This window comes from Rhipicephalus microplus, chromosome 2 (genome assembly GCF_043290135.1).
Source record: "Rhipicephalus microplus isolate Deutch F79 chromosome 2, USDA_Rmic, whole genome shotgun sequence".
In the NCBI taxonomy this organism is placed as follows: domain Eukaryota; kingdom Metazoa; phylum Arthropoda; class Arachnida; order Ixodida; family Ixodidae; genus Rhipicephalus; species Rhipicephalus microplus.
In genome coordinates, this window is record NC_134701.1 from 90,092,574 (window position 1) to 90,105,624 (window position 13,051).

General features: G+C 50.1%; 1 protein-coding gene across 3 annotated transcripts in view; it reads left to right on the forward strand.

Annotated features, from left to right (window-relative positions):
• Positions 1-13,051, forward strand: part of LOC119170813 (cytochrome P450 1A1) — a 72,824-nt gene that overhangs the window by 15,331 nt on the left and 44,442 nt on the right. Inside the window, exon 1 of one of the 3 annotated variants that reach the window (XM_037422074.2) lies at positions 1,282-1,422. The exons of 1 other annotated variant lie outside the window; for it this stretch is intronic. The gene's annotated coding sequence lies outside the window, so the exon portion shown is untranslated. Of the gene's footprint in view, positions 1-1,281; positions 1,423-13,051 lie in introns of those variants that run through there. One more of the 3 variants, XM_075886623.1, reaches the window with a different exon arrangement.

Genomic DNA, 13,051 nt, shown 5'->3' on the forward strand with positions numbered 1-13,051 from the left:
ATGCTGAGCCCGTTTTTGTAACTTTTGCTAATGTGCTGCGCTAACTGTTTTGTGTCTCTGTGTCGTCGTTTTGTTCTCGCGCTATAACTATCGTCATGCCATACCAACTAGCCCAAGCTGCCACACCTCAGGGAGAGTGATGGGCGAGCCGTCCGAAGACACTTTAATTACGGGCGAACAATGGTCCCGATGCTTCCGGTACTTGGTGAGCCGATGTCCAGACCAAGTCTCAACGTTTCCATGCAGCTTGGTGTCTCCCGCTAAATTCTCCGTAGCCGCCGCTTCTTCGTCATTCACTGCCGGGGGTGGCCATCCGCGCAGAACGCAGTAATGAGCCCTGGAGCCACGGAGGCTGAGGGAAAGTCATACTGGACCCGGCACAGGCGCTGCGGCAGCGTCGCATTCCCCGAACCAACAAAAGGTGCTCTGCTGCTCCCCCATGCCACAAATCTGAAGGGTGCGCGCGGATTATCTCCACCGTACACTGTCACACGGTCTGTAGACGACAAGGCACCGCCCGGTCCTCGTGTTTGCGCGGGGGAGCGCGTGAGAATAGTAGAAATAATCCTTCCAGGTACTCCACTCCGGAATGCCCATTCGTTACACCGAAGGTTTTCTTTTCCCTTTTTTTTATGCGTGGGTTTGAGAAACGAGCGAAAACATCTTGAAAGGACCGGGGTTCAGTCCGTGTTTGCGGGGACGTCACACTAGTAGCGCTCTATTGTCGCCGTAGCGCTTCATCATCGCTTTTTTTCAGAGACAAGTGGCTTTGAAAAGAGGAAAAAGGAAGATAAAAGCGCAGTCCCGTTACTGCCTCTCTTAATCGAGGGCACCTCCATAGTTATGCGCAGGAAAGGGGGAATGGGAATTGAAGAGACAGAAGAGAAGAGAGTAAGAGTAGGGCGGTGAAAAGCATTCGATCACTCGTATCGCGCATGCGCGCAAGAAACAAACGCGGCAGGCGCGAGAAGCCCGCCGAGAAGCCGGGGGTGAGGATATGTGCCCGTCAAGGGGAAGGGAGAAAAAAACAGAGAAATATAAAAGAAACCATTGGGCAAGTGGAAAGAAGATAGGGAGCTCCCGAACTGATAGTGAAGGGGAGAGAGTGTCTGCTGCAAAGGCTGAACGCGCCCACGTAGAATAGGAAGGAAAAAAAAGATAAGAAAAAAAAGAAGGAAAAAGGAAGAAAAGAAAGAAAAAGCCGTCAGGCAGCTCGGAGCAGCCCACGTAAACAAGGACACGTGGAACTCCGAGCAGGAAGAAGGCGTGGTGCGCAGTGCGATGTAGCATTAAGGGGAAGGAAAAAAAATAGAAAAAGCGGTATAAGCGATTTTTTTTTTTTCGGAGACGAGTTCACTCAGCCATACAAGTCTCCTGTATACAGAGACGGCTTTGAACTAGTGTGACGCTCAGCAAATGCGGGTAAGCTATTTTATTTTGATAACGTCAAATTTGTCGCAGCGCACCTACCAACATCAAAGCTAACTTGACGTCAGGCTACAGTACTAATCCTTTTGACTCGCAGCAATCTGGCAAGTTGTGACGTGGTGGTGGTAGTGGTTAGAAGATGAGAAAAGGCATTTAATTTCTGCAACCCGGTCGGGAGCACGGCGCAGTGCCTGACGTCGAGCGCCAATACACAGAAATGGTACTTGCGCGTCGCCCTCTCAATCGCCTGCTCGTACCGTGAGGTCACGCAGTCACTGTCATCCCGCGTACTTGTGAATCGAGCTAGTGGAGCCTGAAATTTAGTGTATGTACACGCGAATACAATATATACTCTTATAAGCGGGCAGAGGAATCGTTGCATTTTGAATTTGTCGTCATGGAACCAATATTTTGCCCTGCGAATTTTTTTCGCTCTTCACGTTCATGCATGTGGTTGCTGACCTTCATTCCACGATACAATCATTAATGGTCGGCATAAGGGTGAGTTGAATCGTTTGATCGTGGATGCCGAACTTATTCACTCTGTTGGCGATGTTTTTTGTGTGCAAACCTTGGAATGCTTTGCCGCCCAAGGAGCTCGGTTTTCTGCGTACACGATGATCCTTGGTTTTATTCGGTATGTTTTCTCTTAAGTAGATGATATTTTCGCGCATTTATCTGAGTGCTCCCACGTGCTTATATGTCTGCCTGACGAATATGGCTTGAAAGCGGTTCGAGTTCAAAAGGAAACATGTTGTTGCTAGTAGCGCTGTGTCCTCTTCATCTATTCCTTCTTGTTTTCGTATACTTCTTGCAAGTGTGGCCGAATGCCTCAGGATGCCGACTCTCTATCTCTCCATCCCGTGGATCCCCTTTACCTGTTATCACACGACTTCGATGCCTGCGTCTTCGCCATTTCTGATTTCATGGACATACACAGTGAACAACTCAGTGATGGTGATTTGTGGTCCATCATACAACGTCCAGCTGCTCACCACTTAAATCCTTCCCTCCTCTTGTTCCCGCTCCGTGACGGAATTCTCTACCGGCGCAACACAAGCACTGAAAGTCGAAAACTCTTTTTGGTGATTCCTGCAGCGATCCGTTCCACTGTGCTCGAACAACTTCATACGCCCCAGCCGTTGGACATCTCGGAGCAGCCTGCATATGTATGACCACGTATGGCGTCGATTCTTCTGGACAGGCCTTTACCACTCTGTGCGCCTATAAATACATTGCATTTTGTGACTCGCGAGTCCTGCCGGTGCCGTAAGCATCCTTCCTTGGCGCCACCTGGCCAACTTCAGCCTATCGGCATTCCAACAGACCCGTCCTACCACGTCGGCCTCGATTTAATTGGACCATTCTCAACGTCTCTGAGTGGGAATAAGTGGGTAGTCGTTGCAACAGACTACGCCACACGGTATACCATCTGTGCATACGAAGCGAGTTGGGTGCATGGTGGAGCACGGTGGGTGCTTTGAAACGCTGACATTTCTTCCCTAATAATGCCACGCAGATCCATGAAGCGGGTTGAGCGGGAACGTTGTGAGAAAGAGGTAAACTGTAGGCTTGCAGTTCCTCACGAATTATGGTTCGAATGATGAATCGCAGCTCCATACTGTTTGCCAGGGGGTTCTCATTAAGTCGGGTCGCAGGCGGATTGACTGCAAGGTATCAAGCCGCTGGCATACAGAGACGACGTCGGAAACCGTCGAAGGGTTGTGCGCGACGAGGACGTTGAAAGCGGTAGGTCCGATACCCTTCAAAAGATGCCGGACACGATCACCTTCTGGCATGGTGTCGTCGACACGGCGGCAAAGTGCAAGCACATCCTCAATATAGGAAGTGTAGGACTCACCGCAATGTTGAACGTGTTCTGCAAGTTTCTTCCGAGCAACTTCTGAACGGACGGTCAGTGTGCCGAAAATGCGTCGGAGCTGGACTTTGAAGGAAGACCAATCGCGGAAGTCGCTCTCGTGATTTAGGAACCACGTCTTGGCAACCTGAGAGACGTAAAACTGGATGCGTGCTAACTTCGATGCCTCGTTACAGTTGTTGTAGACACCTACGCGGTCATAGTTGTCGAGCCAGTCTTCGACATCTTCGCCAGGCAGACCGGAGAAGATTGGAGGCTCCCGAGGGGGGTTGTTCACCGGTCTAGGGTTCGCGGCTGGTGGTTGCGCCACCGGGTGTTTCGGTTGGGCTTGCTCTTGCGCCATGGTGCTCTGCTGGCGTAAGCGACGTCCCGAACAGAGCTCCGGGAGCTGGCTTTGGATGAAAAGAGGTCGAAGAGATCGGGAAGCACCTCCCACCACTTGAAATACCACGGGTTCAGCTGACGCTTTATTCAAGCAACAGCAGGATGGCGCCGATGATGAAGAGGAACGGAACGAATACTGATGATGGTTATTGACAGATGAGGAAGATGAAATCCAAAGAATTCTTACAATATATATATATATATATATATATATATATATATATATATATATATATATATATATATATATATATATATATGAAAGTAGATGCGCTTTCACATAACAACTGTTTATTGTGCCGACGTTTCGACAGGAACCCTGTCTTTTTCAAGGCATAATACTATTTACACATGTTCCGTGCCTTTTTATATCCTGTCGAGACAGGAGGGGAGTGGTCACTTGAGAGAGAGAGAGAGAAAAAAAGAAGAAACAGCGAAACGGGAGGACAAACATTAAATAAAATATAGAAAATCTAGGAGAAGAAGCAAGACCGACACGGCGTAATTAGAAAGGGGCAGCATTTCAACAGAGTAGGGCAGAGGTAGATGAGGAATGTCATCATTGTTAACAATACCTCCCCCGCACCCACACTTCCCCAAGTGGGCAGGGAGCCGCCGTTTTTGTATTTCACCTTTCCGTGTAGTCCGCTGGCGGCTCGTTCCTCTTTGAAGTGTATGACAAGTTAATGGGGAGGGCTTAAGCGCTTTAAGTGCATGCTGGTGGCGTCGGGAGGAGCGAAAAAGCCGGTGAATGAGGCACCCCCATCGATATTCATTATATGCATTGGCTCCTTGTCAGTGTGCGTTAAAAATTAAAGAAGTAGAAAAAAAACCAGGGGGGGGGGAGGGGGGAGACTGTACGACATCCGAGACAGTCACCACACAGTTGCGGCTCACTGGGAAGACATGCGCGCATGCACGAAAAAGTTAACGAAACCACCTAGCTGTCAGCTCCTTGTCAGTGAAGGAACAGAATGTGCGTTGCAACTTAAAGAAGAGAAAGAAAAAGAAAAGAAAAGAAGGGGGGGGGGGACCGTATGACATCCGGGACCACTTATCTGTGCGTTCCGGCTGTGCTTGATGAGGCAAGTCATTTCTATGTTGTCAGATGCATAGGCCAAAAGCTTTGTTAGCGGGTAATATTATTGTCGTAATGAAACCGGACTGATTAGAGAGAAGCGTTTGCGTCTTTTAGCGGTCGTAACGCAAACAGAGTGCCTGGGTGTTCATTTATTCCGTATTTCATCGTGTTAAATTTGTAGATAAAATAAGATTCCCGTTGTTCCCGTTCTCTGATTGTTCGAAAGTTGTTTTCTAGTAGTGTAACCCTGATGTCATCAAAGCTGTGGTCTTTTAATGTGCAGTGTTTTGAAAGTGGAAGGCCTGGCAGAGATCGTACATGTGCCCGATGGTTGTTGAAGCTAATTCTAAACGGAGTGTCTGTCTGGCCCACGTATTGCTTGTTACATACCCCACATTCCAGGAGGTATATGACGTTGTCTGAGTCACAGTCTAGTGCACCTCTTATCCTGTGCTTAAAATCCGAGTGGGTGCTTTTCGCCACTGTCGTTGTCTGCATGTGTTTGCATACCCTGCATCTGCTTGTTCCGCAAGGGTGACACCCAATTTGAGGTTTCACACCTATCTTTGAACTTATTAAATGATCCTTTATATTTTTCGGCCTTCTGTATACAACACAAAGAGGAGGAGTGAAAATTTTGGATAGTCGCACGCTCTGTTACAATATGTTAAAGTGTTTTCTTAGGACCTTGTTTATGTTCGGTGGGTTGCTCGTGAAAGTTAATAGCAAGTTTTTGTTGCGGTGTTGGTCGGCGTTTCTCTGGTGGTTGAGAAGAATCTGGCGGTCCAGATTTTCAGCTTTTTTTGATGGCGTCATCGATGGTAGCTGGCGGGTATTCTTGATTAAGGAGTACTTCGCGCATATGTGTGCTGTTTTTGTGGAAGTCCTCGGTGCGGGAGCAGATTCGTCGAAATCTGTGTGCTTGGAAATAGGGAATGCTGGTCTTGCAATGTCGCGGGTGGCAGATTTTGAAGTGCAGGTATTGTTGCCTGTCTGTAGGTTTTCTGTATACGTTAGTTACCAACGCACCATCGTCAACTCGAATGAGTACATCAAGAAAGTTTATTTCAGTGTTAGAGTAGGTGTGTGTAAAATAAATGCTGGGGTGTACCTGGTTGAATGCCTGTATGAATTTGAGGAGCTCGTTTTCCGAATGTGTCCAAATTATGAATATATAGAGTAATGGTTTGATATTACAAGATGAAAGAAAATTGGACTCTATGTGGTGCATGAATATGTTAGCGTAGTTTGGGGCCATTCTTGCACCCATTGCCGTACCGCTGATTTGAAGATAGTACTGGTTGTTAAATTCAAAGCTGTTCAAATTGAGTACAAGTCTTGTGAAGATTTCAATTACTTTTTTGCTTGGATAAGCGACAGGGTTGTGTGTGCCATACGATTCAACAAGTGCCCTTACACCATCGTCATGTGGGATATTTGTGAAGAGCTCACTTCACCTGCACTTCAAAAGCTGCCACCCGCGACATTGCAAGACCAGCAAGGATTTATCAAGATTCTCCCAGGAGCATCTGCTGACCCGACCAACGCCGCTCGCCGCCCTGAGCCTAGCTGGCTCAGCGCGCGTCCGGCTCCTTGCCTAAGCCTGGTGCAGCGTCTCACGCTACTCCCATCGTCGTGCCCAGCCGCCCACCGGAATGGAGTGCGTCGTAGAAGGTCATACCATCTCTGAAGAGGAGTGGTCCGACGATTCCTGGCAATCGCCCGGCTATCGTGCCCAGGAACGACGCCGACGGGAACTTCAAAACCAAGGCAAGCCCGTTCTTCAACCGTGTACGTCGGAGAATGCCCGCGCCGCTGTGCCGGAACGCCAACCCCAGGTCAAGTCACGTCCGCCTCGGTTACGTCGGCGGGCACCACTCCCCCGATTGCCGCAAGACTCCATTCATATAGTAGGACGTCCAAGAACGCCCATCGACTTGACGAAAGTGCCGCCGTGGCAATTGCACGACGCCCTGCTCAAGGCAGCTTCACTGCCAGATCAGCCACCAGCAAGTCGGGATCGCCTTCGGACGCACCCCACCAATAATACCTTTACCTTGAGCGTGATCGACTCGCAACGCGCCCAAGCCTACCTTCGAGTGAAGTCGATTACCATCGGCGCTGCTACTATCGAGCTCCATGTCTACGCCCCCCCTCCAGACGACGCCATACGAGGCATCATGTTCCATGCATACGATGACTTCTCAGACGAAGAGATTTTGGCAGACCTACAAGCCAGCAACCCCACCATTCCTATCGTGAGTGGAAGACGCTTGGGCCAAACTAGGCACGTCGTGGTTGCACTAATGACGCCAAACCTTCCAAAGTGGATATTCTACCACGGAACCGACATCAGGCTGTACCCGTTCTACAACAGGGTGGAATCGTGTTTTAACTGCCGCAAGGTTGGTCACCGCACGGATGTTTGCCCGATGCCACGTAAGCAGCGGTGCCGCCGTTGCGGAGAGGAACACCCCACACCAGGACAGGGCGAAACACCCGCATGCACGCCACGCTGCATCGTCTGCAATGGTGCACACAACACCGGCAGCTCAAACTGCAAGTATCGCTTTATCAAGAAGGCGCCACCCACCCCGCAATCGAAGCAAGAAGCGCAAGAACCTTCGTCGAACATCCATCGCAACCCATCTCATAGTGGCTCCTCCAGCAGACGCTCACCATCATCTCGAGACCATTCTGCATCTTTCCCACCACTCGGGAACAGCAGCAACCAGCAGCAGCGCCGAGAGAGCAGGTCCCCATCCCACACCCGGCGCTCAGGGTCTCGTTCAGCTAAACGACGTGGCAGCAGGTGTCGATCCCACAGCAGGCGCCCGAGGTCACGCTCAGCCCAACGACGAGGCAGCAGGCCCTCATCTCACTCAAGGTCCAAATCAGCCAGGCGCAGCCCATCGGTGTCTCGTTCATCCAGTCGAGGTCCCGGAGAAGCGTCCAAGTCGGTGGCCTGGCAGCGGGGCGCCCCGGCATCACTACTATTTTCCGATTCACAGGTGAGGGAGTTGGCAAAGGAGAATTCTGCCCTTAAGGCTCAAATCTCGGCCCAGCAGTCCCAGATAGCTAAATTGACTAGCTACATCCAGTCTCTAGAAGCCAAAATAGATAGAGCACTCAGTATCGACAAACAAACTACACCCACATCATCCGAAACACAAGACGCACATCCGAACCCCCTGGCACCAAACCCGGCGTTATCGCCAGTTCCTCAACTTCAGAACGCTAATAAACGCAAGGCAGCTACACCCACAGCTTCACTCCACGCAGACGCCGACATCACTACAAAAGTAACGACGGCAGTCACGGCAGCCATCTCAACGCTGAAATCCGATCTGAACGCTGAAATAGAAACGCGCTTTAATGCGATCCACCAAACCATCCGGGAAACAACCACCTCATTCGCCGTGTTAAAGAGCTCGACCGAAGCTGCACTGGCCGACTTCAGTGTGCAGTTGGCCATCCACCGCACACCATCCAATAGCCGGCAAACACCGGCCCCTACGCCAATAACATAGTCATGGCGGCTCTCCACACGCTCACCGTCTGGCAGTGGAACTGCAGGAGCTTCCGCAATAAGAAGGGCCATCTGCAGCAACATATCCAGCATATTCAAAACCATGCACCAAATGGGGAATGTTCGCCGGACATCATAGTTTTACAAGAAACGAACACTGCCGCTCAACTGCCCGGATACGCATCATATAATCAGAAAATAGACATATCCGCGAGCGCACAATGCCACACTGCCATCTTAGTACACAAGAATGTCACAGCCATTCAACATGAAATTGAGGGTACGAGTATTCATCACACACTGGTGGAAATTATACCAAAAAGACGAGGAGACAAGCCACTCTTCATTTTAAATATATACAGCCCTCCAAGAGATACAGCTGCGGATCTACCTTACATCTTTCGGAAAGCAACAAATCTGGCGAAGGATGCAAAGCTGCTCGTACTAGGCGATTTTAACGCAAAACATCCCGAATGGGGATACCCGAAATCCAACCCCAAGGGTCGCCGATTATGGAGCATCATACACGACCTAGGTTTCAGTATCCTCAATGATCCGGAGCAATCGACGCGAATCGGGAACAGCGTATGTCGAGATACTACCCCAGACCTCTCCCTTTTCAAAAACACGGAGGGTGCCCGTTGGCAAAACACAGGTCACACCGTAGGAAGTGACCATTTCATTCTAGCGGTAACCATTGAGTTAACCACAAGCAATGTAAAAAAACGAGCCACAGCTCGCATTACAGACTGGGATAAATTCCGCCAACTGCGCAAAGAAACGGCACCCGATTCGGTATTGGACTTGAACGAATGGATACTTTCTTTGAGTCGAGATGTGGACGCTACAACATACCAAGCAAACGTAACTCCGGAACAGCCATCAACAGATTCACGCCTTCTACATATGTGGGAGGCGCATGAAAGCCTCATGCGTAGGTGGCGGCGCCAACGTCACAACACAAGGCTCCGCCGCCGCATCTCGAGGCTCGAACGTGAATTAGAAGCCCACACCGCTGTGCTAACACGCCAACAGTGGGGCCAACTTTGCGGCAGCCTCAATGGCCAGATGGGCTGCAAGAAAACGTGGCATCTTCTGCGACACCTGCTGGACCCTGGTAGCTCCAAGTCGGCCGCACGCAAACAGCTCGCGCGAATTGTCCATCAATACCCGGGCACCAACGAAGAGCTGCTGGAGGAGCTCATCACCCGCTACATCAACACATCTCAGAAACAGAACAGCACAGAGCAGTTGCCTGAATACACTGGAACAGCCAACGAACAGTTGGACGCCGACATTTCGGAAAGTGAGGTTTGCATAGCGCTACATAAACTGCGTACAACATCGGCACCCGGTCCTGACGGGGTGACAAATAAGACGCTGCGCAACCTCGATCCAAAGTCGGTAGGGGCCATTACTGAATATATGAATGAGTGCTGGAGGTCCGGCCATTTGCCATCAGAATGGAAACACGCAAGGGTCGCGTTTATACCGAAACCGGGCAAGAAACTCGACCTGGAGAATCTTCGTCCAATCTCGTTGACCTCCTGCCTGGGCAAACTAATGGAGCATGTTGTCCTCTGTCGCTTGCAAAATTTCGCGGAAGAGCACCGCCTACTTCCCCCCACAATGCTGGGCTTCAGGGCCCATCTATCCACTCAGGATGCGCTCATCCAGTTGCATCACGATCTCCTACGACCTGAGAGTGGCACTAGTACCAAGGCTTTGCTCGGTCTGGACCTTCACAAAGCATTTGACAACGTGAAGCATAGTGCCATTTTAGGCAGTCTGTCCGAACTACGATCCGGGGAACGCATATTTAACTACGTCCGTGCTTTCTTATCTAATCGAACGGTTGAACTCTCAGTGGGTGACCTTCGTTCTAAGCTCATCACACTCGGTGATCGCGGCACCCCGCAGGGAGCTGTTTTGTCCCCTTTCCTTTTCAACCTCGCTATGAGGTCACTACCTCCCAAACTTGACACGATACCCGGCCTGCGATACACCCTCTACGCAGATGACATCACGCTCTGGACGACGGTGGGATCCGATGGTCAAATCGAGGAGACTCTTCAAAGAGCAACCGACGTAGTCGTTCAGCACGTGTCAGAAGCGGGTTTGGAGTGTTCCCAGAGCAAATCGGAGCTACTATTACTGCGACCTCCAGATCGCCGCAAAATTAAGACTCCACTTCCTAGTATTAACGTGTATGTCAATGACACGCCAATTAAGCAGGTGGCCCACATGAGAGTACTCGGACTCATTGTGCAAACAAACCACCACAACAACATTACGCTAGACCGTCTCACCGTAACCGTGAACCAGACGGCCCATCTTATATCTCGAGTGAGCGCTCGCAATCGAGGCATGAAGGAGAAAGAACTGCTACAGATAATTCAAGCCTTCGTTTTGTCGCGCTTCACGTACGCCCTCCCTTATTTGCACCTCCTTCAATCTGAGCGAGCCCAACTAAATCGGCTCTTACGCAAAGCGTATAAGGTGGCATTGGGTCTCCCCCGAAACACATCGACAGAGCACCTCCTCAGTCTTGGGCTGCATAACACCTTAGAAGAACTTCTTGAAGCGCATCTTACGGCGCAAATTCACCGATTACAGGGAAGCAGGACGGGGCGCTGGATCCTTGCTAGCATTGACCATGTGGTATCTCCTACGGGTAACGATCCGGCTGTCATCCCCCCCAACATCAGAAAGAAATTCCTCATAAAACCACTGCCAAAGAACATGTTGGCCAGCCATCACGACGGTAGAAGGAAAGCGAGGGCCAAATTCTTGCAAAAAACGTACGCGTCCAACCCAACCGTTGCGTACGTTGACGCCGCCCAATACCGAGAGTTTACTAAAGCATATGCAATAAGCGTAATCACTCTCCCCGGCAACAACGCCAATTCACCTCAAATTAAAGCGGCTGCTTCTGTCCGTGTGCTTAATACGACAGAAGCTGAGGAAGCGGCGATAGCGCTAGCAGCAGCATCCGGATTCACCACTATACTCAGTGACTCAAAGGCTGCTATATCCAACTTCGCACGTGGCATTGTGGCCCCCACAACTCTGCGTTTACTATTGCCCAGTCTCCTTACAGATGCTGAGGAAGACGCACTATCCTCCATTGCGCTGGTATGGGTGCCGGCTCACGCGGGGAACCCAGGGAACGAGGCGGCCCACCTATATGCTCGAGGATTCGTCAGCCGAGCGGTGGTACCCGCCTCTGATTTGGAAAACCCTGGTGAAGCCTTGACATCCTACCATGACATCACACAATATTACCGTCTTTCGAGGCAGACAAAACCACCCCCGCACCATAAGCTAACTAAGCGCCAGGAGGTTATCTGGCGCCGCTTGCAAACACATTCATTTCCGTGCCCATACATTTATGCACGTATATACCCCGACTCGATTGATCCGCATTGCTCGCATTGTGGCTCAATAGCCACACTTAATCACATTCTCTGGGCCTGCAGGGAAGATCCCCCCTCTCTCGATCTCCTAGCCGCTCCCTCGCCAGAGGGGTGGGAGGCAGTTCTGACCTCCACCAGCCTGGCCGTTCAGCTCCAGGCCGTACAAAGGGCAGAGGAGGTGGCCATCAGGTTCAGCCTGGCGGGTCACCTACCTCCTTAAGTCTGACGACAATAAAGTTGTGTTCTCTCTCTCTCCTTAATCAAGAATACCCGCCAGCTATCATCGATGACGCCATCAAAAAAGCTGAAAATCTGGACCGCCAGATTCTTCTCAACCACCAGAGAAATGCCGACCAACACCGCAAAAAAACTTGCTATTAACTTTCACGAGCAACCCACCGAACATAAACAAGGTCCTAAGAAAACACTTTAACATATTGGAACAGAGCGTGCGACTATCCAAAATTTTCACTTCTCCTTCTTGTGTTGTATACAGAAGGCCGAAAAATATAAAGGATCATTTAATAAGTTCAAAGATAGGTGTGAAACCTCAAATTGGGTGTCACCCTTGCGGAAAAAGCAGAAGCAGATGCAGGGTATGCAAACACATGCAGACAACGACAGTGGCGAAAAGCACCCACTCGGATTTCAAGCACAGGATAAGAGGTGCACTAGACTGTGACTCAGACAACGTCATATACGTCCTGGAATGTGGGGTATGTAACAAGCAATACGTGGGCCAGACAGACACTCCGTTTAGAATTAGATTCAACAACCATCGGGCACATGTACGATCTCTGCCAGGCCTTCCACTTTCAAAACACTGCACATTAAAAGACCACAGCTTTGATGACATCAGGGTTGCATTACTAGAAAACAACTTTCGAACAATCAGAGAACGGGAACGGGAATCTTATTTTATCTACAAATTTAACACGATGAAATACGGAATAAATGAACACCCAGGCACTCTGTCTGCGTTACGACCGCTAAAAGACGCAAACGCTTCTCTCTAATCAGTCCAGTTTCATTACGACAATAATATTACCCGCTAACAAAGCTTTTGGCCTATGCATCTGACAACATAGAAATGATTTGCCTCATCAAGCACAGCCGGAACGCACAGATAAGTGGTCCCGAATGTCGTACGGTCCCCCCCCCCCCTTCTTTTTTTTTCTTTTTCTTTCTCTTCTTTAATTTGCAACGCACATTCTGTTCCTTCACTGACAAGGAGCTGACAGCTAGGTGGTTTCGTTAACTTTTTCGTGCATGCGCGCATGTCTTCCCAGTGAGCCGCAACTGTGTGGTGACTGTCTCGGATGTCGTACAGTCTC